Source organism: Marmota monax, unplaced genomic scaffold (genome assembly GCF_021218885.2).
Source record: "Marmota monax isolate L192 unplaced genomic scaffold, Marmota_monax_Labrador192_F-V1.1 WCK01_AAM20220418_F8-fsc00115, whole genome shotgun sequence".
In the NCBI taxonomy this organism is placed as follows: domain Eukaryota; kingdom Metazoa; phylum Chordata; class Mammalia; order Rodentia; family Sciuridae; genus Marmota; species Marmota monax.
In genome coordinates this window covers 3233486-3260134 of record NW_026694419.1, presented here as the reverse complement: position 1 = coordinate 3260134, position 26649 = coordinate 3233486, and positions in this window count along the sequence as shown.

Below are 26649 nucleotides of genomic sequence, written 5' to 3'. Positions count from 1 at the left end.
TATTCAATCATCAACAAATAGTTATTGCATGCCTACTGTACCAGAGATTCTTCTATTCAAAGCCACAAACAAAAGCCATAAGGTCACTATTCTTATGTACTTATCATAAATAAAGGCATGTCAGAAGTAAATCAAAGCATGTCATAAGTGTGTCTAGATCCCAAGTAAGAAAACAGTTAAATAACAAGATAATTGACAGAATCATGATTTTATGGAAAAAAAAATAGTAAACAGCAACACGGCATAAAATGTGGCTGGAATTAACCCATATCATCCGTATCTCTCGTTTCCCTTTTTTCTCTAATGCACATGCCAGAAAGATGAAACGGATATTTCCCAACTTTCATTACTGCTAGGGGTAGCAGTATGACATAAATCCTTGACTACAGATAAAATACCCTGCAGAAGGCTTCCCTGCCCATTAAAATGCAGAGCCACATGAGAAAAGATTTTGATCCTTTTAATTTCCTCTTCTCTTTGTTTGGAACACAGACATAATGCTGATGAGGTGCTATCACAGGGAAGAAGGTTAAGATGCTAAGGACGGTACAGTAGAAAGTGAGAAAGGGCCCAAGTACCTGATGGCATCCCTGAGCTTGGCATAGCCCTGACCTGACTACCCTAGGTATCTTAAGATGTGAGACAAAGTTAGGCCCTTATTAGGTTTATTTTTACTTTAAGACAAACACTTTTTTTTGGTGGTGGTGGTGGTACCAGGGAATTGAACCCAGAGGTACTCTACCATTGAGCTACACATCCCCAGTCCTTTCTATTTCTTATTTTGAGACACAAAGTCTCACTAAATTGTTGAGGCTGGCCTCAAACTTGTGATCCTCCTGCCTTAGCCTCCTGAATCACTGAGATTACAGGCATGCACCACCACATGATGCTAAGCCAAACGGTTTCCTAACTAACAGAGGGACATGGAGTTGGGGGAAGAAAGCTACTTTAACTAACGTGTTTATGGAGTTAAGACCTAAATGATAAGAAGAAGCCAGCCATTGTTCTAGGGGGAAAACATTTCAGGCAGAAAGAACATGAAGTACAAAGTCCCTAAAACAGAAATAAGTGCTATATTCAAAGAACACAGTGTGCCAAGGCAGCAAGGGAGATTTTTACCTCATCGGAGGTCCCAGAGGCAAGTGGGTGCTAGCCACATGGAGCCCTATAAGCCATGTCAGAAAATCTGAGTTTTATTTTAATTCCAAGGGGGAGATTTGAGATGGATGGATTTGAGATGTATTTTGGAAGTAAATCCTTTACCAGGATTTGTTGATGGATTGAATGTAGAAAAGGGGGAAAAATAGGCCTTGCAAGTGACTCCTAGGGTTTTGTCCTGAACAACTGTGTGGAAGATGGGGTCCTTACTTGAGAGAGGAAGAATCAGGGAGGTCTCAGTGGGGAAAAAGAGAGGAGTGCAGAATCAAAACCTATAGGCTAAGTTGGCAATATCCACTAGAGTTGCCAGTGGCAAGTCATGTTGGAAGCTGGACTCAGGAATCTGAAGCTTCCGCGAGAAGTGAAGCCTGGAGACAGACACTTGGAACCATCTACACCATGTGCTGTTCCAGTCATGAGTCTGCAAGTGAGTTCCTGGACAAAGAAGTGTAGGCCTGGGAGATGTCAGCGTTTAGGCTTAGAATGCAGGTGAGGGAACCAAAAAGGGGACAAGGAGGGAATATCAGGGGAAGTGAAATAAAACTAGGAAGCTTTGAAAGAGAAGTGAAAAGAAGATGGAGAGTGTTGGGGGCTCAACTTAATGATGCCAAGAGGCTGAAAGCACTGAGGCAGAGCCAAGGCTGTGGATTGACCTGGTTGGATGTCAGGTCATCTCACCAAGAGCAGTTTCAGAAGAGAAAAGGAATGGAAGCCTCACTTTTGTGGGTTCAAGACAAAATGGGAGATGAGGAAATGAAGTTCAGACATCTCTTCAGTATAGATAGTTTTACTCTGAAGAAGAGCAGGAAAATGGGGCAGTGTAAGAGCAAATGGGGGATCTGGGATGGCTTTCCAGTTTGAGGGTAGATCTTAGGGCCCTTTGTACATGGTTATGCAATGAGGTGGAGGACTTGACATTTACTGAGCTCTCACTGCATATCAGACACTTTTCCCAGTTAATCCTCACTGTTGTGAAGCCTGTGAAGTTGGAATTTTTCACCCTTTACGTGGACATGAGAGAGACAATAGAACATATTGGTTGGTACTTCAAATTTGAGCGTGACATCATCTGAGTTGTGTGACCTCAACCAGTTATTTAACTCCTTATTTAATCATTGGAAAGTAAGGATAAAATAGTTCTTATTCCAGAAGATCGATCAGTATCAAAATGAAATAATCCTCATAAAACATGTGGCACAGCCGGGCACGGTGGTGTACACTTGTTATCCCAGCGGCTCAGGAGGCTAAGACAGGAGGATCGTGACTTTAAAGCCAGCTTCAGCAAAAGCAAAGTGCTAAGCAACTCAGTGAAACCCTGTCTCTAAATAAAATACAAAATAGGGCTGGGGATATGGCTCAGTATTAGAAGAGGGCCCTTGAGTTCAATCCCTGGTACTGCCCCCCACAAAAAAAAAAAAAAAAAAACATGCGGCAGAGGCCTCACACATTGCAAGTGCTCTATTAATATTTCTTTCCAGAAATGAGAAAAGGTAGCCTTGGAGATTCAGTGTCTTTATTTATTTAACAAATATACTGAGCTTTGACATTTTGCTCCATTCAAGTGAAGCCAGGGAATACTGCAATGAATAGATTCCTATCTTCATGGAGCTTATAGTCCATACTGATTATAATCATGACAGTGGCAGTAGTAGTAGTAGTAGTAGTAGTAGTAGTAGTAGTAGTAGTAGTAGTAAATAAGTAAATAAACTAACAACAACTAGTACGTCTTTCCTACATGACAGGCCCTGAAGGCTTCATCGTTGTGAGTAACATGCCGAATCTGCCTTGCTCCACTCAGTCTTTCTATTATGTCATCCTTCCCAGGGGTATCATTTTTCAGGAAGAATGAAACCCAACTCTAATGAAATAATCCAGTTGTGCGAGGACATGTTATTGAAAGGAAAACAGTAGAGGTGATGACTAACCTTCCTTGCTTTTTCCACAATTTCCCCGATGGTATCGGAAACAGATTTTAAGGATTGTTTTTCTCTGCTTCCTGCCTCCTTTCCCTTCCCAGGTTTCTTCTCAATTTGTTTAATTAATTAGTGACACATATGTGACTGGCGCCATGTTGGATCCTGTGGGGGTATCAAAGAAAAGTATTATTGTGGGCTTAACTGTGGCTCCCCCAAAATTCATATGCCCCCTAACCCCAGTGCCTCACATGGTGACTAGGAGACAGGATCTTTAAAGAGGCAATTAAGAAAAAATGAGGTCCTATGGGTGAGCTCCCTAATCCAATATGACTGGTGTCCTTGTAAGAAGAGGAGATTAGGGCACAGACACTGCGTGAAGACACAGAGAGAAGATAGACAATGGCAAGCCAGGCAGAGGCCACAGATAAACGAACCCTGCCAACACCTACTCTTGGACTTCCAGCCTCCAGGACTGTGAGAGAATAAATTTCTCTTGTTTAAAACCCCCAGTCTGTAGTATTTTATTTTTGCCTAGAAAACTAATCCAAAAAGAAAATGAGAAAAGCACTAAAGTTAAATCCCTGGGCCACGGAGGAGGAAGACAGTATTTGCCTCAGTCAGGGAAAGATCTGGGGAAGGAATAGATTGTGAACTGGCATGACGGTGACCACATGGACTCACTGGGTATCAAATGGGAGACAAGAACATTCCAGGGAGATGGCCCAGCATGAGTCGTCTTTTCTCTGTTATTAAATCACTCTCTTTGAGTCCCCTTAGGATTATCTTTACCAAGCTCTAACCAATTATCATTTTGTTACTATTTCATTATTATGTTCATTAAGGATCATTCTCCTCACTTTCAGATGAGGAGTCAGAGGCTCAGAAAGGGAAAGAAACCTAGCCACACACTTAGTAAGGGGCAGAGCTGGACACTCACCTGGACATTCCTCCTCTGGTGGTATAATCAAGACCAAGTTTGGCCAGTTGCTGAGTAGGTACAGATTGAGGTACTGTGCAACAAAGGGTGTGTCGGGGAAAGTGGAGATTCTTCTGGTCATAAACAAATTGACAATAAAATAATGAGATCAGATTTCTCGGGAGACTTGTCAACTAGCTGGAGGACAGATACTGGATAAAAGAATTTTTAACGATTGATTTATTTTTATTTGTTTTAATTAGTATACAAGACAGTAGAATGCACTTTGATACATCATATATAATGGAGTATAATTTCTCATTCTTCTGGTTATACATGATGTAGAATCCCACCGGTTGTATAGTCGTATATGTACATAGGGTAAAAATGTCTGATTCATTCTACTGTCCTTCCTACTCCTGTACCCCTTCCCCTCCTTTCACTCTCTTCTACCTAAAGTAACCCTATTCTTCCATAGTGCCCCCACTGTGAATTTGAGCAAAAAATATGGAATAGAAATATGTTTCTCCAGTGTTCCAAAAAGGGAGGACAATGGTTTAAATGAATTAACAGATATATTTATATAGACTCTAGTCTCCTTTCTTAAAGAGATACCTGGCATTTTGCATTGACGACATTGTGTTATGCTAGAGAATTCCATGTCTACAGCTAACATGCCCAAGGTATAAATGCATTAAAAGTAATAAATAAATGAAAATATACATCATAGGTTAGAAACAAATGGAAATGCGATTTCAATTCAATAATTTTCTTTCACAGAAAAGTATACTTGTGGGGGCTGGGGTTATGGCTCAGCAGTAGAGCATTCGCCTCACATGTGCAAGGCCCTGGGTCCTCAGCACCACATAAAAATAAATAAATAAGTAAAATAAAGTTATTGTGTGTCCAATTACAACTACAAAAAATAATTTAAAAAAGAAAAGTATACTTGGCCAAGAAAAAAAATAACTTTTTTTTTCCCCCATGGTACTGGGGATTGAACCCAGGGGCACTTTACCACTGAGCTACATCCCAGAACTTTTTTATTTTTTTATTTTTGTTTTGAGACAGAGTTGAGCTAAGTTGCCCAGACTGGCTTGAACTTGCTATCTTCCTGCCTCAGCCTTTAGTTGCTGGGATTAGAGGTGTAGGCCACCCAGCTTAAAAAAAAAAAAAAAAATTTACAAGTCACTTTAAAATATTGGATTAGAGGAGAAATCGAATTTTCTTTTTTGTACTCAATTCATTTTCAGTGAAGATATTGTTTTACTAAATTGCTTAAAGTGTCAAGAAGCGGGTAAGAAATGCCAGTAGGTAATAAATCTAAGACAAATTTACAAAATGTGTTTTTCTGCTAAAAAGAAGTTATTTCTTCACATAGTATAGAGAGTATCTCAATCAAGGGATCAAAGATTCTGATAATTCCAGGATTCTGGTCCTGCCTTGTCATTGTCACTGTGGGTTCCCAGGCTGACACCTACAATCAACTCAGCTCCTCAAAGGTCTACAGCTCTGAAGACATGCCATAATGTCCTACCTCTCTCTTATCTGTGCTGCAAAGTTCTCTGATTTTAGGAAGAAATTAGCACTTTTAGCAACTAATTACACAAGACACTGTCATTTCTTTCTAGATGGGGAAAAAAAAAAACCTTAAAAGCAATACACCTTAATTATCTTCCATGTGTTAAATCATGAGAAAAGATAACATGTTTGTTTCATTGTTATGAAATTAGTTTTCTTCCCAGTTATTTTGCTTATTTGCTCAATTCAAAATTTGAGCAGCATAATCAGTATATATTTTTGGTATTCATATAAAATTAAGGCTTCATAAATATGAATCATGCTATTAACTGTGTGCATTGTGATTTTCTCTAATTGCTGTCATTTGCATACGACACAACTCTTCAATAGTCAAAAGATTAGAGGAAAATTTGGGAAGTGTGCACAGCACATTTTGGAATACAGAGTGTAGCATACGATAATGAGGTTTGAATTACATGGGGTGCTAACTTTCTTTTGTGTTTTTATTTATAGATAGGGTCTCACTGAGTTGCTCAGAGTCTCACTAAGTTGCTGAGGCTGGCTTTGAACTTGTAATCCTCTAGCCTCAGCCTCCAGAACCACTGGGATTACAGGCATGAGCCACCATGCCCGGCATGATTTTTAAACGTACATAAAAGAAGCTGTCTAGCTGGGCACGGTGACACATGCCTGTAATTCCAGAAGCTCAGAGGCTGAGGCAGGAGGATCACAAGTTCAGAGCCAGCCTCAACAATTTATCAAGGCCCTAAGCAATTTAGCAAGACCCTAAGCAACTTAGCCACACCCTATCTCAAAATAAAAAATAAAAAGGGTTGAGGATGTAGCTCGGTGGTTAAGAGCTCCTGGGTTCAATCCTCAGTACTAAATTAATTAATTAATTAATTAATTAAAATAAAGGAGGCTCTCTACTAAGTAATGTATATAGGAAAATATTCCTGCTTCAATCAACTTGTCAAACTTTGGAAGAAACTCATGAATGACCTCATACAGTAGAAAGAAGATTATGAAACTGTTCTATTTCAGAAAGAATGAAGACATTTTTTAAGTATTCTCAAATTTGGGAGTCTTTTTTTCCCATTAATCTGGATTACATTTTTTTTCTCTGTGACAATAGAGGGAAACATGGTTTTATTTAAATACGTAAAAGCTAAAAAATAATGGAAAAGGATTATAATTTCTATTTATATAACATTTGAGACAATAAACAATGCACTTCTCTTAGAAAAGCAACCAAAAGTGCATCCTTTTGCAATGAACCTTGAGTCAGTGCTGCAACACTTGGATTCTAAGGGGGGATTAATGCTGTGACCATAGGCAGGTAGTGTATAAATCTCCATAACACCAATCCCATAATAGGCCACACTTCCTGGAGAGAAAAACTTTAAGAAATATGTGTGTTGCAGAAGGGATTGATGAAAAACCTGTCTTTCAAAATGACATCCAAGCTGAGTGCCACACACTTGTGATTCCAGTATTTGGGAGACTGAGGTGGGGGACCACAAATTGGATGCCAGCTTGGGCAACTTAGCAAGAACCTATCTCAAAATAAGAAGTGGGGTATAGCTCAGTGGTAGACTGCTTGCCTTCATTCAAGGCCCTTCATTCAATCTCCAGCAAAACACACACACACACACACACACACACACACACTCACTCACATACACGATATCAAGCTTTAACTATATTAGTTCTTTCTGGAGTGATGGAAGCATCATTTCTTCTTTTATAATAATTCATTCTAAATCAAGAAGTCATTTAGAGATAGGAAAAATGAAATCACAAGGATGTTTATGGTTCTATTCAGATGGGAAATCAACAAGAAGGAAAATGTAAAGAGTTAAGAGCAAACTGATTTTTAGTACTTCCCTGGTGGACTTTCCGACATGGTTGGACTTCCCAGGTATTCCCCCAAGGCAATTCTTGTGTTCTGGGAATGCTGATCTGTCACAGCAGTGGTCCTCAGAGCGCAAGAGTGCAGCACAAGGGGGTTTGCCAAAGATGCAACTCAACGCCTTCACTCCAGACCTACTGAATCAGAAACGCTAGTGTGGAACTCAGGAGTATAGATGTTAAGTGAGTCCTCGGGATGATTTTGACATGTGTTGAACTTTGAGAATGCCTGGTCTGTAGTGCATGGCCTCTCTAACTCTCAATTAATTTCTCCTTCCGATTAAAGCCCCTCCCTCAGCCCTAAGCCCCACCCCTCCACATGTCTGGAACAGCTGTTTCATCAAACCCTGACAGCTCTTTACTTGAAATGTAATTTGTCATGAACACACCACACTTAAATATTTGCAGGGATATGATCATACCATGTCCTAAGTTGTCCTTTAAATGACAGACAGTCCCTAACTTAAAATAGTTGGACTTACGATTTTTCAACATGACAATGAAGCAAAAGTGATACGGATTTGTTAGAAACTGTACTTTGAATTTTGATCTTTTCCCAGGCAAGGGATGCTCATGGTATGATCTCTCCGATGATGCTGGGCAGCAGCAAGGAGTCACAGCTCCTAGTCACTCAGGTGACCACCAAGGGAATAACCTTTACTCTACAGTGCATTGTGTTGACAACATTTTGGGAGTACAGGTATTCAATAAATTGTGTGAGATATTTAATGCTTTAATATAAAATATAAAAATAGACTTTTCATTAGATGATTTTGTCCAACACTAGACTAATGGAAATGCTTTGGGCATGCATAAGGTAAATGAGGCTAAGCTGAAATGTTTGGTAAGTTAGGTGTATTAAATGAGTTTCAACTTACCATATTTTCAACTTACCATGGGTTGTGGACATGTAACCCCATCATAAACGGAGGAGCATCTGTATACTTCTTCTTTTTCCTTTTTTTTTTTTGTACTGGGGATTGAACCCAGGGGTGCTTTGTCACTGAGTTACATCACCAGCCCATTTTATTTTTTGAGGTTCTCGCTAAATTGTTTAGAGCCTAAGTTGCTGAGTCTGGTTTCAAACTCACAATCCTGCTGCTTCAGCCTCCCAAGTCGCTGGGGTAATAGGTGTGCACCACTGGGCCCAACACATCTGCATTTCTTACCTGCATGTGTGCTATCACTTTGACAGAAGGGAAGCCTCTTAAACGCAGGAACTGTGCCTTACAGACTATTTCCCTTACCACAGATCTATGGTGCGGATGCCACAGCTTTTGTTCCCTCTCTTGTCACATCATTTTGTTCTTTTGAAGTATCCAAAGTTCACCTATTTTTCAAGGTTCAGTTCAAATAGTACTTTTTATGATCTGGCTTCTGTATACTGAATTTTTTTTTCTTGCCGGGTTCACTGGCATACCCCTGTATTTCCAGCACTCAGGAGGCTGAGGCAGGAGGATCACCAGTTCAAAGCGAGCCTCAGCAAAAGTGAGGTGCTAAGCAACTCAGAGACACCTTGTTGCTAAACAAAACAGGGCTGGGGATCTGGCTCAGTGGTCAAGTGCCTCTAAATTCAATCCCAGTACTACCCCCCACACACACACCAAAAAAAATAGAAAAAGAAAAAAATAGTTTTTCTTCTTTGGAAAAGCCATAGTATTTTAAAAAATTGTTTATTTTTCTGCTCCAAGTTACAGTCATTTATGCATGTATTATCTTTCTCATCACTGAAAATGGAGTTAATTGTTCCAAACCTCCCTTTTAAAAAAGAAAGAAAATAGCAATATGCCTCAGGGTATGTATGTATGATTATGGTATTCTCCCCAATATTTATAGTTCTGATTTTGGGTAATTGACTATTTGCCCAGGAAGTAACTCATATTTCAGAGAGATACAGTCTTTCTGCTAGGCACACTCGAGGTCTTTAACAGGGCCTGTACTCTGGAGACAATTGTTGCAATTTGTGTGGTCTAATGAGTGGTCGTGCAAGATTAGACATGAAGTAACGGGAATCTGCAGGAAATGGAGCCATAAGGAAACCAGGGCGACTTTAAGTCCCATCGGTAAGGAAGAAAAGAGCTTCACCGCAGGGTAAGGACCAGTAGCACAGGTTTAATTGTTGCCATGTCTTGGTGTGAACCTACTGGTGCTGGTGCCGCTGTCTGTGCTAATGGGAACCTGATGCAGCCGGCTTCCTGAAACTCACCCGTCCTGACTTCAAACATTGCAGCCCATCCTGCAGGAGCAAGCAGGCTGGAGTTCCACTCAGATTTATTTCCTCTCAACAAAGGAAGGGCCTTCCCACCTCCAGCCCCATCAACTAAGAGGGTTTCACCAGGGACCCAAGCAGATCTCTGGGACCACTCCTCTGATATTCTCCACTCAATACTAAATTCTAACCTCCTCCAACCCCATGAAAGTCTTCCAGAATTATCTTAGCAGTCCAGAGAAATGGCTCTGAGCTTGAAAACTCAAGAGTGGGAGAAAGCACACAGGTCAGGTCATTTGCCAGCAAATCACTTGGTCAGCTGGCACTGTAACCCAGGTCCACATATGCATATCCTGAAAACAGGTATTGAGAATTTATCATGGATGGGGATGGAGAGAGGAAATGTGCATGGAGGTCTGTTTTTCCTCTTCCTGCCTTTCACTGCTGTTTTGCCACTGACTCTTGACAAGAAAATACCAAAGTGGCAAGCAAAAAAATCCCTCCGTTTATGTGATTGGAAAAGTGTTTATAGTCCCTGGTGTTTGGGGTCAGCCCCAAAACCCTCAAGGCAGGCAGGTATAATCCCAGGTCTCTTCTCTAAGGAGGAGGAGTTTTCTGGAATTTAAAGCTTCCTGGGTTCTTTCTCTTACCTCAATTCCCAGAGGCTATGCAACCTGGTGTTTTTTCCTTTGCTGAGATTTCTAAAGTTCCCTTTTTTTACAACCCTTATCGACATGTAAACTCCACAACAGGGTAAAAAGGTAGGTGTTTAAGATAGACGGCAACAGCTGGGATAAACTGCCTCTTAAAAGGCTGTCTTAATGAAATGCATCTCTTTATATTTGGGGCATTTGTAAGCAGAATGGAAATGAAACTTGAGAAGATTGTGCGATAACCAGACTATATCCTGTCAAGAGAGTTTCTCCAATAACAGAGATGAGTTCCTAGATAGCTACCAGATCTCTGCTTCCTCCCAGTGCCTCCCACCATAAATCTTCATTCTTACTCAGGTTTTCTGTGGATTTTTTTTTCTTTTCTTTTTTTTTTTTGAGGACAGAGTTCATTTCCCTGGAGAGACAGGCCTAAGGAAAGATCTGGAATTCCTCCAGTTAAAAAAAGCCATCATTCTGCTTAGTCAACATTAGCTCCATCAGAATCAATATCCTGCCCAGGGTGGTTTACATTGTTCTGAAGTCTTTTACAGGTGGCCAGGCAAAGATACAGTTCCTAATCTGGATTTTCTGAAAGGGAAAAGAAAATATTCCTCAGACTTGGGGAAAAGAAAAAAAAAAGAGGTCTGAACTCTCCTCTTGCAAATAAGCTTCCTTTTGTGACATGTTCTGCCTGGGTTTGCTCTCTCAAGAAATTCCAGTAACCTGATATTTTGACACTACCTCTCTTCCTGGAGTTATCTCCTATTTTTCACTCAGCCTCTTACTAAATATCTAATAAATTGTTGGTCTCTGAATTTTAATTTGCTGTTTTGCCAGTGACTCTTGACAAGAAAATACCGAAGTAGCAGGCAAAAAAAATAGGTGTTTTTTTTTTTATAATAGTTCCCTATCTTACAGTTTGTTAATGAAATTGTATATATTTAAAATTGTATATGATTATATTCAAGAATAAATTTCCTCCTTTCCTCAATTTATCCATTCAGTAGATGGAAGAATGATGGTAGGTTTTGATTGTGAATTATGTTAAGGTTTCTTTGGGTTTTTGGGTTTGTTTGTTTGTTTGTTTGTTTGTTTTTTGGTACTGGGGATTGAACCCTGGGGTGCTTAACCACTGAGCCACATCCCCAGCCCTTTTTTATAATTTAGAGACAGGGTCTTGATGAGTTGCTTAGGGCCTTGCCATTGCTGAGGCTAGATTTGAACTCATGATCCTCCTGCTTCAGCCTCCTGAGCCATTGGGTTACAGGTGTGCACCACTGTACCCAGCAAGTTCTTTTTTATTTAATTTTTTACTCATTCTTTTTAGGTATACACTGACAGTAGAATGTATTTTGACATATTATACACTGGGTTAAGTTCTTGCTCCTTTATTCTTCTTGAGATGTCCCTAGGCAAATCCCTTTGCCCACTATCTTTCCTGAAATTTGGTCTCCTCATCTGTAAGATAGTAATAATTCCCATCATTTCCAAAAGGGCTGAGGGGAGCCAAATGAGCAAATATAATAATTATTTGTGTATTTGTGAATTGTAAGGCACTTAAAACTTTTAGTTTTAATCATGGCTATTTATAATTGAATAAAATGCATCAAATAGGGGCTGGGGATGAGGCTCAAGCAGTAACTCGCTCACCTGGCATGCGCAGGGTGCTGGGTTTGATCCTCAGCACCACATAAAATAAAATAAAGATTTTGTGTCCACCGAAAACTGAAAAATAAATATTAAAAAAATTCTCTCTCTCTCTCTCTCTCTCAAAAAAATGCATCAAATACTATTGACACCACAAATATACTTAAGAGAACAAAGAAAAATGATTATTTCATAGAAAAAAAATATATTGTGCATATTCTTTTAGTTTTGATTGTTTCCTTAAGATTTTGACTCTTGGAGGAAAACTTTTCTGGAAGAGCTACATCCACGAAGATGTTCAAAACGCATTCTGTTTGAGCTACAAAGAATAAACCCAGAAAACCAAAGGTCTCTCAAAGTTCAAAACATGCGGATACCCAAATCATTTGTGAAACTCGGAGTAGGAATTATTTGCATTTGTCTTTCTCTATTTGGGCTCCCTGGGCTTCCTGAAAAGGACCATGCTCTCTGAGATCCAGCGTAGGTGGAACAGCTGGAGATCCTCCCAGCCTCCTGATGTCAAAGCTTATCAGTGTTGATGGACAGAATCCAAACTGCCTTTCCTGCCTTGCTGACCAAACAGAAAATACACTTCTCTTTTCTTCTTGCAAAGGAAAGAGCAGCTTTATTTATGACATTGAAACATATAGGAAGTCACCAACACATTGATGCCACTGGGTAAGTTCCCTCCCTGGGACCTCAGTGTGACCTAATGCTATTATCTATCCTATTTTTAGGGAACACCAAAGTCCAACCAACATAGTCAACTTTTGATCATCTGCAGAAGAAATACCATAGATACTTGGGTCCTCCTTTTGATTTTTTTTTTCTTAAACTGGAAGAGTAGATGGACTGAATAATCTTTGAATTGGAGAAAGCACATATTAGATAAAGCAAACACTTTTAATGCAAGTAGAACACACACACACACACACACACACACACACACCCTACAATCCATTCATTAATAAAATTGAAGGAAATTCATTCTTCTGTGAATTTTGGGTTAGGTTGAATATTTCATAGATTTCCACATACATTCATGTGACAAGATTACAGTGGAATGCATTGTTTTTATTGATTTATGTCTCAAAAGAAAAAGTAAGAATTATAATCTTGAAAAACTATGAATTTATTTCCTTATAAGATTAATATGTAAAAATCAATAACTTCATATATTGTTTATTTCATTAATATTATTTATTGAATACTTGCTGGGTACCAGGTGCTGTGCTGGGTACTCAGTGTACATTGATGAGTAAAGCCAGCATGGTCCCTACCCTCTGCACTTGCATTCTGATATTAAAATGTGTGCAGCTTTGCTCTCTTTGGCCTGAGGAAGGAGAGGCTGGAATAAGAAAACTATCTCTGTATTCATAATCTCTACTCTTACTTGCACCAACAGGTAGGAAAGAGTCTACTTGGTTAGTTGGCCAGGCAAATCTGAGGCCATCAGAGCAGTCTGGAGAGGCTATTAAAAGCACATGTTCTAGAGTCAGATGTCTGGGTTGAATCCCAACTTCTCCACTGTCTAGCTATGTGCTCTTGGGCAAAATACTTGGTCCCCCTGTGACTATGGGAAAGAAGTGTCATATTAATTTACCCACCTCATAGGACTACTGTAATGATCAACTAAATCAAAACATATAGATCCGTATAAATGTGCCTGGAAGATAGCAGGTGCTCAATATATGCTGACCATTGTTATTCACACCTGAATAACAATCCTGGCCACACACAACCTGGGATCCAAGTAGAAGATTTCCACTCTCCACATCTGTCACTATTCCCCTCGCCTGTCCTCTCCCAGCCCCTCCTCCAACCCCAGGACTTTGCATGATGTTCCCTCAGTCACCCTTACCATTTATTTTCTTACCAGAAAACTTTTCTTGTATTTTTCAAAGCCCACTTCCTATTGGACACTCTCCCTGTCCCTGACTGCCAGTGGTTGAGAGTCCCTCCACTCTGCTCTGCTAACAACTGTGCAGATCTCCAATCTTCTAATGTACAATTGACCAATTGCTTTCTTATGTATTTCATCCCCTAGATGGAGGCTGCCTTGAAGCCATAGGTAAGCTCTCACTAATGTCTGTTACATGGACAAGTGTATTAATGTATATGTGGTTTTAAGGGCAGTTCAAGTCTGAAGGGCACAAAGGTCCTCTAGGGTAGCATTTGTTTCAGGGTATTTCTCAACAGAAATGAACTTTCTTAAGCTGCAATTCAAGTCCAAGATTGCTATCCTCAAAATATTCATTCTTTCGACCTCTGGTTCATGAAAGCATTACATTTTGATTAACTGTTAGCTTCCCAACAACAACAAAAGAAATTTTAACTTACCAAGACTGAAGACCTCAGGCACATCAACATTTACCAAACACACACACACCCACACACACACCCACACACACATGCATACATATACACAAGAGGGGGATATTAGGTATGAATATCTTGTAGATCAAACTGTCAAAATGAAAAAAAAAAAAAAAAACAATTACCAAAGTACTCAAATTCATTGAGATCTCTGAGAAGGTATAGACTTTGTTCCTTGGCATAGAATTTTCAAGTACTAGGAGCTTTTCATCCCCCCCCCCACCTCTGAATAGAAACAATTAAACATTAGAAAAACAAAGCATAGTTTTTCAAGTTTCAAAAGCAAGATCTCCACATCCTCTTCTTAGTTCCTCTCTCACCTTTCTTTGTCTTCTTCCTATGAATTCACCTTTGGTGTGTGATGAGCTATACCCCCTCTCAATTCCTGTGGCTGGAGTGACTTGCTTCCATCTTAAGGAGTGAGAATTTCTGACTACTGTCCTCATTAGAGCTTTATTCTTTTATTTGTTCATCCATCTAGTAATTACTTATTGACCTGATGTAGATACTACTGAAAAAAAAAAAAAAAGAGGATAAAATAGTGACCAAAATCTGTCCTCTGTCCCAGGAAAGTTTTAATTAGTTTGTGATTTCCCAGGGAGGGACAATTTGCATGTGTGCACTTAACTGACAAATTTATTTTGAAAATGTTCCACAAGAATGGAGTTTTTGATAAAATTTAATTTTTTACAAAATGAGATATTTGTAATCCCTGGCATAATATCTGGAAATAGTGGATACTTGGCAAAAATATATTGCCTTCCTTCCTACATTTGAAAAATGGAATCATGTTTAGCATGTATTTGGTATTTGTTTTCTGTACTAGGGATTGAACCTACAGGGGCTCTTTACTACTGAGCTACATCCCCAACCCTCTCTATTTTTTTATTTTGAGACAGGGTCTCACTAAGTTGCAGAGGCTGCACTTGAACATTTGAGCCTCCTAACTCAGCTTCCTGAGTCACTGTGATTGTAGGCGTTTACCACTGTACCTGGCTGCATTTGGGTTTTGACATTTTTGACAACGCATCAAATTCTACTGCACTGAGAAGCTGCCTAGTGAAGAATATGAGCATGGTCTCTGAAGATGGACTAATGTGGCTTTCAGCACTGGTTCTCTTGGCCACTAGATAGAGAAATAATCTCAATGAAGGAAGTTAAACTCTCAAAGTCTTAAATTTCTCACCTGAAAAATAGGAGAAATTAGTACCTATCTCATATGGTTGTTCTAAGATTATTCGAGATAAAGTATGCGGAACTCTGTTCATGTGAATCCTGCTTTCATAGCATCTACTATTTAATGTAAACAAGTATTACTTGCAATGTCTCTGCTTTGGTAAATCAGTTTACTTATCAAAATTGTATCTCTCTCTCTCTCTCTCTCTCACTCTCTCTCTCTTTTGGTGCAGGAATTGAACCTAGGGATACTTAACCACTGAGCCACATCCCCAACCCTTTTTATTTTGTATTCTGAGTCAGGGTCTTGCTAAATTGCTTAGGGCCTCGCTAAATTGCTGAGGCTGGCTTTGAACTTGTGATCCTCCTACCTCAAACTCTAAAGTTTCAAAATTGGATTTTCTTAAGGCAAAACATGTCTGTAATTTGTAACCAAACTTCAGCTCCAGAAGGAGAACTATGGGATTCTGTCATCTTTGTTTTTCACTTTTCTGTATTGGGGATTGAACCCAAGGGTGCTTTTACCACTGAGATATATCTCCAGTCTTTCTTTTTCTTAATTTTTTAGTTATAGGTGGACACAATGTCTTTATTTTATTTTATGTGGTGCTGAGGATTGAACTCAGTACCTCACACATGCTAGGCAAGCGCTCTACCTCTGAGCCACAAACCCAGCCCTCCTCAGTCTTTTTTGTTTTTAATTTTTGAGACAGTTGCTGAGGCTGGCCTGAAACTTGTAATCCCCTTGCCTTAGCCTCCCAAGTCACTGGGGTTAGAATATAGATGTGCATCACTATACCGGCCTTCCTTGTTATTTTTCAAGATGCAATGATGACTAGCACCTCTCCCTAAAGAACCTTTCCCATGCTGGTAGAGAGAGATTTGTACCAACATGGGCCAGTGCATGCTTTTAAAATTAGCTTTCGAAAATCTTTACTATAAAGCAGTAGCTCTTAAGTCTGGGGGAGTCTTTCACTCTGGAAAATCTCTTTTCCTGGGCCTGAGGATAATACATACAATTTCTATGTATCAGTTTTCAATGTCATTTCAGATGACCCAGAGTCCCTGCAAGATGGATCTGAATCTTTCTCTATATTTGTCTAACTCCTTAATTCAATGGGTTTATCAAGTCTGAACCAGACTTTTAGCTCTTCAAGATTCCCCCTTACGCTGTCTTTCTTCATTAATAGTATCCTCTGAGAACACTGCCTTGGAACTACAAATTCTGGGAGCAGGGTATCAACTGAATGGAGCCTTGCTAGGGAGAGCCATACCCCACCCTCAGGATAACATTGTCACGAGGCAGCTGTGTGGGCATGGCCTGTCTGCTTTTGTTTGTCGTCCCCTGGCTGTTGTTTTCACTGAGAAATGTGAGTCAACAGCCACTCTCTCTTGTGGTACAGGGTACAGTAGACAGTGCAGTTTACATTGCAGAGTCTGTGATTGAGGGAAGCCATTGGACCCCTAAAATTAGCTTGGGAAAATCTTTACTATAAAGCAGTAGTTCTTAAATCTGGGGGAATCTTTCACTCAGGAAAATCTCTTTTCCTGGGGCTGAAGGAAATAAATTTCTATGTATACATTTGCAATGCCTTTGGGATGACTCACAGAAACCCTGCAGTCTTCCCAAGCACCCTTTTGGGTATCTGCCTCAAAACCAGCCCTGAGTCCAGGTCAAGATCTAATTGTTTCTTCTCGTGAGTCACGAAAATCCAACATAATGGTCAGCGCCTCAGAATTCAAACGTTGAATCAGATCCGGCCCAGTGGGCTATCTGTTCTGGATGTCACTCTCCTGAAGGAAGGGGCAATCATTCATCCTACTGGAGGCATCCTGACAGGTTTCCTTAGGTCCAGACATGGGACAAAACTCCAGAAGCTCCTCAGTAAAAAGGAGCATTATACAGAGAGTACACTGCACCCCAGCAAACGTGGGGTCTGTAGTAGGCAGTTTTCTGGGGTCATTTTCTCATCAGCAGCAACAGGCTTAAAATTGATGGGCAAAACCAGAAGATTAGGGAGCAGACTCCGAGTTGTTCTCTGCCTGGTTCAGGGGAAGCTGCTACAGGAATTTTTGCCACCGGCCTCTTGTTGAGTGACGGGGAAAAAAAAAAAAAAAAAAGATCATTTAAAGGCCCCAATTCAAATGGTGTGTACAGAATGCCAGGCCCTGGCTGCCCTGGAGAAAGCCACTGTGGTGCCAGCTTAGGGAACAAATGTGTTCCCACTGTCTCCTGGAAAGGCTTTTCCCACCCCTGCTGAGGGGGTGGATTTCAAAGCAGCTGACTTCTTGCCCTTTATAATAGGACTGCAAGTGTTCCCGTTTTAATTCTGAAACTTTCTCCTAATTTTCCGCTCCTCCAATAGCTCCCCCAAGAAAAGCTGGTATTCTGGGTCACTGAAATGGTGGCAGGTTATTAAGCAGAGAAAGAGGATCAGAAGAATTGTTCCTAGCAGCGGCAGCACCAGCAGCAGCGGCAGAGAAGGCAGCTATGGTCTTGGGAGCTCACGTTGCATGTTAATGAAATGCTATAAAACATCAAACCCTAAAGGTATCAGAGAAAGCCACCAAAATCCCTTGTGGAGTTTGCCTTTGGCAGCTGTGTCTCTAAAAGTTCCACGCCTTTCCCCTATTTTCATCATCATGCATTTCCTCCTCTTTTAAAGACACATACAGACTCACTCCCAAACCAGGGTGTGTACTAAAGGCTGCCCGCCCCCATCCTCGGTCCCTGACACTTGCGAAGCCTTCAGTCTAAACCCCCCAGGTCTGCAGAGTCTGGCTGGCACTCTGGGGAGAGGTAGACAGTAATTAAGTTAGCTGTTAGCTGCTGTGAGCCGACTTGGGTATTTCATCACAGCTGCCTGCCTCTGTCTCCCCAGCCACCCTCCCACATCTTCCTAAGAGACCGGCTGTGTGTGTGAAGGAGGAGCTGTTTCCCACAGCTCTGATCTAATTCAGCTGAAATTCAATCTCCGTGTGACCCACCTCAGCCAGCGCTCTCCCACCCGCCGCCAGCCTCCTCAGCAGGCTGTGTGTGCTGCCCATTTACACTGTCAATCCAGCAGCCTCCCCTCCACCAGCCCCAGGGTATAGACTTACGGGTGTCCGTGGGCCAGCATTGGGGGCCTGCCTGCTGCCCGGACGCTCACCCCTCATCCCCAGTGCTCCGAGGGGACACTCTATACCTGCTACTCAGAGGATTGAATGGGACTTGTGAGTTATCGCAGTAGAAAAGGCAGCAGAGCCAGCTGAGGCTGAGAACCCAAAACAGATGTGAAAGACATCAGGCTGGGTTTTCCATGCATCTTCAATGCCCAGGAAGATTTATGATCCCCTTTAACCCTCTTTTTAACATAGGTTGAACCGGACTTGTTTGATAGCAAGGAAACAAGCCTGGTAGTCATACAAAAAATCACCAGAGCGCCAGGGCCCGCCCTGCAATCTGTGGCCCCTGGCTTCCCTTCTTTGTCCTCTTTTCCTGGAGATGGATCCCTTAGCCTCTCTGTTTGGTAGGGACATTTCATCACAGACTCTAGAACTCTCCATCCATCCGAAGCCCACAGCAGCCAGTGGCTTCAACCCTAAATGATGCTCAGTTATGGTTTGCATCTTTCTACTGAACAAGGAAATGGTAACTCTCTTTTAGAAAGCCAGGGATTGCAGGGGGCCAGCAGTGACCAGTGAGGCAGAGGCCCTGGCGTTTTTTTTTTTTTTTTTTGTTTTTTTTTTGGTCTAATTGTTACCTAATCATGTTATCCGGGATCGTGGTGCACTTTCTTTTGACCAAGAAAGCTTTGAACTTCCCTTTGCACTTCCTGCAAGAGGAGGATTTCTACCTAGGGGCAGGGAGGCACAGGAAGGCAGAGGTTTGCAGGCGCCTTTTACAAGCCCCAAGAAGCAAAAGGGCAGGGGTTTACAAAGGCGTCATAATTAGGAATGATGTGTCAAGGCAGGCAAGCACCTCTTGAACCTGACCCTGCTGGTCTCTTTGAGAGCTGCCCCGGGAACGGGAGAAATTCAGCCTAATTTTAGTATTGGGCACTTTCCAAGGCAAAGAATACTAGCCATCTTTTAACTTTTATTTTACTGCACAGAGTGAGATGGTGACATGTAAGGTCACACCTCTTTTTTTATTATTATTTTTTAAAGAGTAAAATAATTTGCATGAAGATTCCTTTTTACTAACAAGAAACCAGCCTGCTTATCTTGATATACAGATAAGAATAGACAGGTGGAGCTGCAACGTGTTTCCCTCACCCCCACCCCCAATCCCAAACTAGAAGACCTTTCCATCCACAAAGCCAAGGGAAGCTCGATTTGCATTCAGTCTCCAGAGAGAGTTTAGAGACTCTTATTTTCTTTTTTAGGGCAGTGGGTAGTTGTAATCCGAAGAAAATTCTTGAGCACTAAAACAACAAAATAACTTCTACTGAACTCCTGATCACAGTCAGGCTATGTCATGGGAGGAGATATGGAATTAAAAAAAAAAAAAAAAAACAATTTGAGGTTGGGGGGAGGATACTCCCCTGCCTGGGGAAGAGGGAGATTCCCTGCAGCCAAGCTCAGAAATAATAGTCTCCCTGCGTCCTGAGAAAACTGTCCAAAATGTTAACACATCAATCTTAAGGAAACAAGCCTAGCTTTTACTGACTTAATTTCATATAATTATTTCAGAGTTTGAGTCTTTACAAGAAAGAGGGAGTGGAGGAAAAAGATCAGAAAATTGAAGGGGACGAATAGAAGAGGAATGAGATTTTCTTTGTTTTGAAGATTCCCATTTCTACCCCCATGCCCAGGGTTTCACCCGTGCTTTCATCTTTTAGGAGCAAAAGCACAGTGTGCTCAGCAGCATGCAGAGTGGCTCTGAAGGCACTGGTTTCAGCTCAGGTCTATCTTTAAGGGACACTTTAATAAAGCCTCCTCTTGTGTCCTGGATTCTACTGCATGGAACATGCAGGGAAAGGAAGCTAGAAGACCTGTGGCCAGTCCTGCCTCCTGAGCACAGTTACTGTGTAGCTTGCACAAGTCATTAAGCTTCACAGGACTCAACTCTATCTGCAAAACACAGAGAACACCTTCCCTGCCTACCTCAGAGGGTTTTATATAGGAAAACACTTTGAAAAATAAAAAACACTGCTATGCAAATGAGAGCTATTCTTCTTACAATAATAATGTTTAACTAGTATAAGTATGCAGTAAGTTTAACTATTACTAGTATTCACCAAGAGTCAGAGCTAAAAAATTTGGTAAGCAAACAAAAAAACTTGGACAACATCCAGTCCATTTATTATGCAAATTACAAAGCCCCATCCTCCAGGAATTTTATTCAATGGAACCCAGCCCAGGAATCTGGATTTTAAACAAGTGTCTTGGGAGATTCCAAGGTAGTGGAGCAACCTGACTTTGGGCAACATGATTTTGCAAAATGAGGACATTTCTCATCTTCCCACTCCCTGGCGGTACCCACGCTCCCACTGGGACTGGGTGTGAAAATAGAGCACATTGCATTCATATCCCTTCGTTAATATTTCAGAATCTACAACATGAAGGACTAGAAAAAAACAAAGCAGAATGGAGGATTATGTGGATGGGTTTTGGTTTCCCTTTAATGATGAGAAAAATGCATGTCTGCTCTGAGCGGATGATAAATTGATCCAGAAAATGTTGCACAAGTGTTCTTCACTAAGCTTCAGGGTCAAAGTCAACACTATAAAAGAAAATGTACCTCCGTTTAGTTAAAAAGGACTTACGTTCAAGGCATTGCACAATGGGGCTGGTATGGGTTACACTCTGTCAAATAGCCTTGTTCATTTGTTCAGCTTTCCACAGGACTTTGCCAGAGGACAATGGGGTGGGAGCAGATTTAGTTTTTGTGGTTGCAGTTTGTTTTTGCACCTGTGAGGTTTTTTTTTAATAACAATACTTTGAGAAAATCATGACTTTTTAAAAGATAGTGAAATAATTTGTATGTGAAGTTGGGATAATGAAATAAAGGGCCTTTCACAAAAAGAAATCCTATTTGAGGAAGCTTGGCCTACTCTAGCATTACATGACAACAAAGAACAAAACTGAGGAAGAATTTTCTAGAAAGATAGATGACGTCAAGAAATTTGAGGATAACTTACTTGTCTCACGACTTAACATTTCTAAGATGATAAAAAAAAAAAAATAGCAAAGATGGCTTCCAGAAAACCTAAACAGAGAACTCACACTATGTTTGGTTTTCTCATAGAAAACTCTCAGATTTTTTTTTCCTCACAATTGTGAGGCACACACACTTTCACACATGTGTGTGAGTTGGGGGCAGGGGAGGTAATATTGGTTTTCTATGCTCACAGTAAACCTTGAAAATTAGAAAATTAAAATAAGAATTTTTGAAGATAACCAGAATCATGGATAATAATTGGACTGATAAAAAGATGGGAGAAAGAAAGTTTACAAAATAAATTCAGAATCCAGAAATCTAGGATTCTTTATTTCCCCCAGGGTCCTGCTGTATTATGAGTAACAAAACCTTTGTTCAGGGTAATGATCCCAAGACATCAAAAAAGAGTTAAATTATGTTCTATTATTTTTCCCGTTTAAGAAGGTACTAAAACAATATATTTTAGAAAGATACACCAAAATGGTTAAAAGTAAAGAGGTATTCATGCCAAAAGTAGAAAATCCTTATTTTTCCAGAATCATTTATGCAAAAACTACGCCCCCCCCCCAAAGTTTCTGGACAAGCAAAGTTTGTCTAAGGAGCAAAAATGGGTGGGTGGGGTGGCGGTGCAGAGGCAGAGAAGGAACAGCTGTTTTGGGTTAAGAAGCGTGTTAATGACGGCCCAGGAGTCAGGAAGATGCTTGGTTGAGCCTGCTGGTCAAAGAAGAGATCTATTAAACTGTTGAATAAAAGCAATTGTTCTAGGCCTATGATAATGGACCTGAGCAGGGAGATTCAGAAGACAGCTTTGACAAATGAGCTATCTGGGGCTTAAAACCTCCCTCCCCCACCTCCATCCAGGCTGTGATCAGAAGTAGGTGACACACAGAGGCGTGGGGTGAGGAGAGGGGTGCTGAAGTGACCCAGTCTAACTCACCAACGCTGGGGCCTTACAGAGAGCGTTCTCTGAGAAAGTTGATAACCTGAACTGAAGAGGGCTGTGGCAGCGACAAGAAGGGAGAAAGAGGATCCTTTCAGCTGGAACATTAATGATAAATACAAAATGTCATGATCACTGTGGAGGTTACAGGCACCGGAGGCACTAAGAAAAAAGAAAAACAGTAAGCCGTTTTATCTTTACAGTGGTTCCTACAAAGGGGTCAGCAGGTCTTGGCAGAAACTAGCAGTTAATTACCTCCGCGTGTCTCTAAGTCAGCTCATGCCTCTAGTAAGAGCGCTGTGCCCCCTCTGCAAGCAGCCCCTGAGCTCACTGATGCCTGCTGGGAAAGGCCAGGGACCTTGAGTGGGGGATGGGAGTCCTCACACTAAGCTGCTTGAGGAGGAGAGGGCAGAAGCTGCACCAGGCGCCACAACCAGCTGCACCTACCCACCCACCCCAACCCTGCACCTACCTCCTACAGACACTGCACACTTGCCCCAAATCTCCTCCTGAGTGGGGAACTCTGTCTCAGTTGAAATGGAAGAATACTGAACTGTCCCTGTTTTAAAGAAGGAGAGATGTATGTGGAAGGTGACCAGAATGAAAATTATGCTGGTCAGAATATGAACCCTAATCTTAACTTTAGGCCTGACCTTCCCCTAAGCCACTAGACAAGGAACCATGTTTAAGATTTTGAAAATACATAAATCTTTTAAAACCTCTTCCTAACTCTGTGTCACATCATCTAGTTGATGCCATAGTTTATGACAAATAGAAATACACATGATTATAATATCCAAAAAAATACACATGATTATAATATCCAAAAAAATACACATGATTATAATATCCAAAAAAAGTTGGAGGTCAGGGGCATCAACAACTAAATTTAGGAGCCGGACTTCTAAATCCAGCTCCCTCCTTATTCCTAGTCTTGTGTTTCCAATTGCTTATTGGACATTTCCACCTGGCTGTCCTATAACTTGGAAGTTATTTGTGCTTGAATCAATTTATTTTCTTACAGATGCAGGTCTTCTGTAATCTTTTCTGCTTTGGAAGTTATTGCTTTAAGACTAACAGGCTGGAATTCACAAACATATCTGTTCTACTTCCCCATAGAGGTATAGATGGGATGATTTTTAAGAATGTTTAAAGGATTTCAAATCTAGGTAGCAGCCATGATCCCACACATCAGCAATTCTGAACCAGGAGTAGTTGAGCTAGAGGATAACAAGACAGCAGGAGCTCATGATAAGCAGTATCAACCATTTTTATTATAGTTATGGTCATTTCTGAATACAGCCCCCAGGAACATGATGTAAGAAAAGTTTGGCATTGGGTGCATGCCTGCCCATTCCTGGACCTTCACCCTGAGGGTAGAAACCTGCCCGCTCAGATCCCTTGTCCAAAAGTGCTCCGGCCCACATAGACTTTCCTCAGACTCACAGAAAGTAAAAGCTGAAAGGGACAGTAGAGATCCCCTGGTTCATCCCCTTTCTGTGAACATCAAGAGGTGGAAGTTCAAAAAGGAGCTATGCCAAGGGTAAGAGGAATCTGGTGGCAGAGGGAACTACAACTAGAAGCAAGATCATCTGCAGTGCTTCTTTCTCCCTTCTGCTTTCAGAACTACACTGTGTGGAAGAAAAATCAACACTCCTCCCAAAGATGTGCACACTTCCTCAGGGTTCAGCAGACCCATGGCTCACCCTGTAATCAGGGAGGATCATTAGAGACGAGCCACTAAGCAGAGCAGGTGTTTGCAGGCTAGCCACCATGAGGCTTCATATTCTAGAAGACATTCCTTTCAACACCACAGAGGTCTGACATTTATACAAAGCTTCATTGTCTCTCAAATTCCTTTCAATATTAACACCTTCCTAGCTGGAGAAGAAACAAGCTGAAGAAACTACACTGTACTACTGTGCAGCGAGTGTGCAGGTCATAACTGGATTCATTATGTAAGTTGGGCCTGCCTCTTATACATGCAGTAATCTTTGCTGTTCCTCCCCAAGAAGATTGAAGCTAATAAGAAATTCTCATTTCCTTTTCTAGTTGTTCTTGGTATCTTGTGGCCAATTTTAGTGATTGCTCAACTACATATCTGAGCAGGAAGAGGGACTAAACGTGTAGAGTGAGGTCATGGATGTGGCATGGGCCCCAGAGATGTCTGTGTTTACTCATCTTAGTGACTGTCAAGCCATTTCCCCTGGGCAGCCCAATTTGATTGCAAGAGAGCATGCCTGGTCCCAAGCATTGCTTCTTTAGCATGATCTCAGTCCCTTCTTGCCTCTGCATCCTTTCTTCTTTCAAGACTGGAAAGAGTTTCTACTTTTCCATTTACTTGTTCCTCTATGTTCCTCACTTATATTTCCCATTTATATTAGAAAGGTGAATGCAAAAGAAACTGTATTCAGGAGACATACTTAACCTAAAATGTTTTAAGTGTGCAATCAGCACAATGAGATCACCCCATGGTAGGAATCCCTTTCTTTGTGCCTAGGTATCTAGAAGTTTTTGGAGAATCTGTCACAGTATAAAATGAAAAAAAATATTTGCATAAATTGCATGTGATACAGTTTATCATGTTACTTCAATGCTAACAAAGATTAAGATTGTGATTCTTGGGTCTGGGGTTGTGACTCAGTGGTAGAATTGCTTGCCTAGCATGTGTGACGCACCAAGTTCGATACTCAGCACCATATTTAAATAAATAAATAAATAAATGTGCATCAACAACTAATAAAAATATTTTTTTAAAAAAAGACTGTGATTCTTGATAGGATTCTTAACATTATTCACTGAGTTTTCCAGGTCCCTAATAATACAGGAACTTTTCCACAAAGGATTCATCTACCACCATGGCTTTAAAAATCTTGATTGTTTAGCAGTTTATTCTATTATACCTTCATGTTGGTTCTAATATAAAATGGTCACAAAACTTGTAGTCAAATGGATACTTAAAGGAGATGCACCATGCCTACCCAGTGACTCTCTGTGGACTCTCAGTAGCCCCTGTAATACCAATACATAGTCCAACTCAAGAAATCGAACTTAATCCTAAGGGACACATTAAAAGAGCCATGTTCTTTGAAGGTCAGGATCTTTCAATTTTATCCCAAGGCTTTTTTTTCTTATTAATTATAAAATCTGGCAAATGTTTCTATTGAATAAGAAACATTTGAATAAGTTGAATCACAACTTGAGGTGCTATCTGCTCTGTGTGCTATGTTTTATAAACCGATTTTATCCACAGCCTTGCTCAAAGAATAGACCAGACCCTGTTAATTCTATGTGCCAAAAACTTCCCTGGCCACAGCTAAGTGGACTTGACCCAAATTGATTCAATGAGAAACTCTCCTGAGAATTTAGAACTGGGTCCATGGCTTACCAGTATTGGCCCAAGAGCTGAGAGGTAATACAGAACCTCTCAGTCTGGAACAGTCTTTTTTTTTTTTATTTTTGCATTACAATTCTTAATACACCATTATACCATATGCCATGAATATCCTAAAGCAGAGCAAGCCCATTCAGAAAGAGAAAGAGGAGAATTAAGCAAAATCAGTTTAAAAGAAAAACAAAAGCAACAATAAATAGGTCAATAAAATATTTGTTTTATGTATCAGTTAAAAATAAATTTAAATATAAAAAGAAAACAAATAAAATTTTTATCTGACCAAAAATAGTATTAAATTGAAATCCATAAGAAAAAAAATATATTGAAAAGCATCAGAAATTTAGAATTAAACAACATGCTTCTACATGATTCACAGGAAAAAGAAAAAATCATGAGAGAAATTTTTTAAGATTTTAAAATGAAACGCAATTGCATGGATTGCATCTAAATCAGTACTAAGAGGAAATTTATAGCATTAAATGATTACATTAGAAAAATAGAAAAGTCTCAGTCCAATTTTCTAACCCTCTACCTTAAGAAAGAGAAAGGAAGAGCAAATAAACCCAAATTATAAAAATCAGGGATAATAAAGGTAACAGCCAATGAAATAGAAAAAAATAAAAACAACAGAGAACATTAAATTAATGGTCGATTTTTAAATATTTTTATTGTTGCATTATAATT